General features: G+C 39.0%; 1 protein-coding gene across 2 annotated transcripts in view; it reads left to right on the forward strand.

The window, feature by feature from the left end:
• Nucleotides 1-898: 898 nt before the first annotated feature.
• The window catches only part of ift81 (intraflagellar transport 81 homolog), a 113902-nt gene continuing 108800 nt past the window's right edge, over nt 899-6000 (forward strand). For both annotated transcript variants that reach the window (XM_048611627.1, XM_048611628.1), the window contains exon 1: nt 899-915. The gene's annotated coding sequence lies outside the window, so the exon portion shown is untranslated. The remainder of the gene's footprint in view (nt 916-6000) is intronic.

Genomic DNA, 6000 nt, shown 5'->3' on the forward strand with positions numbered 1-6000 from the left:
TAGAATCCCCACAGTGTGGAAGCAGGCCACTTGGCCCATCAAGTCACACCGACCCTCCTAGGAGTATCCGACTCACACCTACCCCCCTATTTGCTATGGCTAATTGGCCTAACCTACACATCAACTAAAGTACCTCTCATACCTCTAAATGTGAGAGCCTCTGATCACAGAACAACATGCTCAACTTTATTGAATCTTGGAATTCCTACAGTGCAGAAAGAGGCCACTCGGTCCATCATGTCTGCACTGACCCTCCAAAGAGCATCCCACCCTATCCCCATAACCCTGTATTTACCGTGGCTAACCCAGCCAGCTGCCACATCCCTGGACACAATGGGATAACTTAGCATAGCCAATCCACCTAAACTGCACATCTTTCAACTGTGGGAGGAAACCGGAGCACCCAGAGGAAACCTATGCAGACACAGGGAGAATGTGCAAATTTCACACAGTCACCCAGTGCTGGAATCAAACCCAGGTCCCTGGTGCTGTGAGGCAGCGCTGCTAAACACTGCCATCATGCCACCAACAGTTCATCTCAATGGTTTAACATTCCATTGTGGCATGTTTGATTATGCCCTGGATGATGGTAAGTTTTCCAACTTATTCCCAGTTACTAATACAGTTAAGCAGGCTGTGTCTGCCAATCTTCTTCAGCATATTTTTCTCTGCCGTGATCTCCGATGCTCTTCATAATTATGATCCTGGCACTGAAACCACAGCCGCAAACCAGGCAAAGACCAAGGACTTCAAAAGGTATCATTTGTGATTTCCTATTTGCCAATGAATTATACAACGGTTACTTGTTCAGAGTTGGACTTGAAACATAACATGACCTTGTTCTTCAATGCAAGCAACAACTTTGCCCTTACAATCAGCACAAAAAAACTGAAGAAATGCACCAGCCTGCTCCAGGTAAGCCCTGTCTTGAGTACCCATGCTTCTTCCATCACCAGTACCAATCAGCAGTGGACAAGTTAATTTATCTCAGCCACATACACTCTCAAGTGGTCTATAAGATGTGCTCAAATACAAGAACTATCAAACAAGTACAGCCTTCAGCAGACTTTGAACATGAGTCTGTGAATGAAGAGTGAGTCTGCCTACCAAACAACATCTCAAGAAATAATAGTCTTGCCCACTCTACAAATGTAAGATTCGGACTATGTTACCAACAACTTGTTTCTTCAGAATTTACTCAAAATCTGTCTGAGGTCAACTACATTAATAATGAAACATCAACCATTTTGATTTTGGTTGACTTGGTAAGTTTCTGAAGATCAGATGGCAGAACAAAACACCAGACAAAGAAATGCTTAGCCAAACACACACAACAAATCACAACTGAGCAAATCTTCTTTGGAGAGCTTGAGTGATCGTAGTCAAAGGAAGTGTCAAAAGACCAATACTTCAGTGTGGTAATGGGCAATTGGTGCAAAGTCAGACGTACCAAGTTTCAGGTATGATGTTAAATCAGGTCAAAAATCACACAGCAGGCCATTGTCCAACAGGTTTATTTGAAGACACAAGCTTTTGGAGCCTCACTTCTTCTTTGTGTCTTCAAATAAATCTGTTGGACTATAACCTGGAGTTGTGTGATTTTTGACCTGGTCCACACCAGTGCAGCAACAGCGCCTCCACATCATGTTAAATCAGTGCCGTATTTGTTCTTTCAATTGGATTGTAAAAAATCTCATGGTATTAGCCAAAAACCATCAGTTACTCACATTTCTGCAATACCATAAATTAGTTGTGTTTTTTACATTACAACAGTTGAAGTGTCAATTGTTGTGATGTAAAAACCACATAACTAATTCATCAACTGTGAAGTACTTTGAAGCACTCTCAACTCCTTTAGAAATGCAATTTTCTTCCTTTCTTCCTTGTTACAATTCACTGACTAGTAGAAATATTTTTTCAATATTTACCATCATAAACTTTCATAAATTTTGAAAACCCGTTGGATGACTCCCAAGACTAAAATTCCTTCTTAAAATTCTGATTAGCTGTATTCTGAGATATAATGTTTCAGAAGTACATTAAATTTAAATTCATGCTAGAACTGATCATGTTTTGCCCTTAAACCCTCAATCTCATTCTTAATGAGAGCTTTTAATTAATTAATTAAAAGTAGAATTGGATACTTCTACAAGAACCAATTACATAATCAACTACTTTAGCAAATTTAAAGAGTAATAGTAGCACATAAATAGCTGAACTACAATATCAAAAACCATATAAAAACAGAAATGTTTAATTTCTGTTCATTAAACACTGAACAGTAATATCCAGGAAATGTGTGAAACAAGTTAACTTGCTGACAGTGTTTTCACCACAACAATATTGTGGTTCAATTGTAAATGATAGCTTGTCTCATAACTTCCAAGCAGTGAGACAATAACATTAAAATGAGAGTTGTGGACCATATCCATTAAAAACCATGAACCTGTAACTAATCTAAATATATGCCAAGCTTTAGTCAACTGGAGAAATTACTGGTATCTAAATATTGTTTTCCAGATTGAATTAGGACTATCAGTCAGCTTGTGGAGTGATTTAATTGTTTCCAATGCAAATATTTCCTTCTGTAAATGTGGGGACCTGAACTAAACCTAGTACACCAGGTTTCATTAAAGCTGTGTACAGTTGGAGCAAAATTTTCTTATTTTTGTACTCTAACCTCCTTATAATAAAGGCATTTGCCTCTCCAATGTTTTGATGGACCTGCATGCTAACTTTGTGTTCTGGGTTGTTTATCAATTGGTTGGATAGCTGGTTTGTGATGGACCTGCATGCTAACTTTGTGTTCTGGGTTGTTTATCAATTGGCTGGATAGCTGGTTTGTGATGCCAACAGCATGGGTTCATTTCCTGCTACTAGCTGAGGTTATCATGGAGGACTTTCCTTCTAGAATTGCACCCTCTCTTGTTGGACTAAAATGTGTGGCTAAAAAGGTTCTTTTGAATGCAGGTTAATCATTTTGTGTCCTGCGCTCCTTTTACACTATTTGTATCCCAGATGATATGAAGAGTTAAGCTGTAACTTTCCAGCCTGATGCTTTCCGGGATTTAGCAAGTTTGGAAAAATGAACACCAATGCAGTTACTACCCCATTAATACCTTCTTAAAAAAGAGCTGGGATGTAGTCCATCTGAGCCTGAGGACTTGTCAACCTGCATCTCCAATACCCTATTTGGTACAACTTCCCTAGTTATTATAATTTAACCATGTTTCTCTATCTCCTCCACTTCCTAATTTACAGCTATAATTGGAATGTATTTTTGAATCATCTACAGTGAAAACAGAAACAAAATATTTGTTTGTTTCATCCACCATTTCCTTATTAGCTACTATTAACTTCCCATTCACAAGATGACCAACACTCATCTTACTTTTTTTTATTCATTCTCAAGATGAGGGCATCACTGACTAGGCCAGCATTTAATGCCCATCCCTAATTGCCCAGAGGGCAGCTAAGAATCAACCACATTGCTGTGGGTCTGGAATCACATGTAGACCAGACAAGGTAAGGATGGCAGTTTCCTTTCCTAAAGGACATCAGTGAGTCAGATGGGTTTTTTCGACAATCAATAATTGATTTATGGTCATCATTATACTCTTAATTCAGATTTTTTTTTATTGAATTCAAATACCACCATCTGCCTTGGTGTGATTTAAACCCAAGTCTTCAAAACATTATCTGGGTCACTGGATTAACTCTCCAGCAAAAATACCACTAGGCCATTACCTCTCATACTGTTTTGTGAATATCTGACACAGATGTCATTAAATGTTGGTATACAGGTACAGCCAGTAATTAAGAAGGCTAATGCAGTGGTATTCTTTATTGTTGAGGAACTGAACATTAAAGTGAAGATTGTTATGCTTCAGTTATACAAGACACTGCTGAGACCATATCTCAAATACTATGAGCAGTTTTGCTCGCCTTATTTAAGGGAGGATGCAAATGCATTGGAGGCAGGTCAGAACTGGTTTACTAGATTGATACCTGGAATGAGTGGATTATCTAGTGAGGAAAGGCTGGAGAGACTGGGCTTGTTTCCACTGGTGTTTTGATGAGTGAGGGGTGACATGATTGAAGTATATAAGATCCTGAATGGTATTGTCAAAGTGAACATGGAAGGGATGTTTAATCTTGTGGACAAATGCAAAACTGGGGCCATTGTTTAAAAATTAGTGGTCACCCTTTTAGGGCAAAGAGCAGGAGATTTTTTTTTCTCTCATAGGTGTTTTAGACTTACCAGGGTAGTATGCTGGAAATCAAGCCTGACCATGCCAGAATTTGTCACAAAAGTTAATTTTTTAAAAAAAATAAGTACACAATATTCCCAGTTTACTTGATTTTCATACCTAGGTTGACAGAGATCAGGTTATTGCACTGAACACAAATTACTATTGTTGCAAGTAAATATCTATAGATAAACAGTTATACACTATCAGCACACAATGCTATAAATTAAAACTCCATTCTCCTTATAAACTCCCCTTTACACACAGACAGAAAGAAAAACACATGGGCAGAGAGGAAAAACCGGAAAAACAGCTCAGTAGTCTTTATCCACAAATTATGTTGAATTGACTCTTACTGATCTGAAAGTTTCTTCTTGGCTTCACTTTCCTAGGTGCTTCCACAGGTTTGCAAGAGGCATAGAGCAGGTGGTTCACTTGTAAAATCCATCTGATTGATCAATTAAATGTCACAGCCTACAACAACTTCTGAAGGAAAGTATAACCGTTTTTTCTTCAGGTTTAAATTGAGTTTTGACTGTGGAGAACAGAGAAGCTACTTCTGAGTTGGTGGAGATCAAATCCCTGCTCTGAAACTTGTTCCCAGCTCCAAGCTGTTCAGTGACTTGCCACAAACCACACTGTTGTTGGCAGGCAAAAAATCCTTGTCATTGACAACTGGTCACCAGTTCATAGACCAATCAACATCTTCTTACCAGGTAGTTACATCCATACATAACCCCTCAGTTCCTGTTCATCTGCAAGCACTTCAATTACTGTTTGTTCAGTTATTTATGATGCTTGTCATGGGTGTCAGGTTACTTGCTTTTCAAAACATGCAGCTAGCCTTTCGAAATATTGATTTTAAAATAGTATGGAGTGGAGGAACACAGTAGGCCGGGCAGCATCAAAGGAGCAGGAAAGCTGACGTTTCAGGTCGGGACCCTTCTGCAGAAATAATATTTTCCTGCTCCTCCGCAGCCTGGCCTGCTGTGTTCCTACAGCTCCATATGTGTTATCTCTGAATCCAGCATCTGCAGTTCTTACTATCTTCTGATTTTAAAAGTTTTTTTCTCATTTTAGTCCACAATTTTTAAAACAAAAAAAAACAGTCCTTCTCGAGGGTTATATGGCTTTGGAATTGTCTGCTTAGAAGGTGGTGGAGTTGGGGGTCATTGAATATTTTTAAGGGATGGTAGATAGATTCTTGTTAGGCAGGAAAACTAAAGATGTTTGGGGGGAAATGGAAATATGGGATTTGAAAAACAAGCAGTTCAGCCGTGATCTTGTTGAATGGGGAATAGGTTTGAGGTGCCAAATGATCTATTTCTGCTCCTAATTCACATGTTCATATGTAATATTTTCCTGCACCTATATTGCATATAAAGTACTTTATATGGTATTTATATTCCAATAGTACATTTAGAACATAGAACATAGAACATTACAGCGGAGTACAGGCCCTTCGGCCCTCGATGTTGCGCCGACCTGTGAAACCAATCTGAAGCCCATCTAACCTACACTATTCCATTATCATCCATATGTTTATCCAATGACCATTTAAATGCCCTTAAAGTTGGCGAGTCTACTACTTTTGCAGGCAGGGCATTCCACGCCCTTACTACTCTCTGAGTAAAGAACCTACCTCTGACATCTGTCCTATATCTATCACCCTTCAATTTAAAGCTACGTCCCCTCGTGCTAGCCATCACCATCCGAGGAAAAAGGCTCCCACTGTCCACCCTATCTAATC

This window comes from Rhincodon typus, chromosome 24, assembly GCF_021869965.1.
Source record: "Rhincodon typus isolate 14 chromosome 24, sRhiTyp1.1, whole genome shotgun sequence".
NCBI classification, from domain to species: domain Eukaryota; kingdom Metazoa; phylum Chordata; class Chondrichthyes; order Orectolobiformes; family Rhincodontidae; genus Rhincodon; species Rhincodon typus.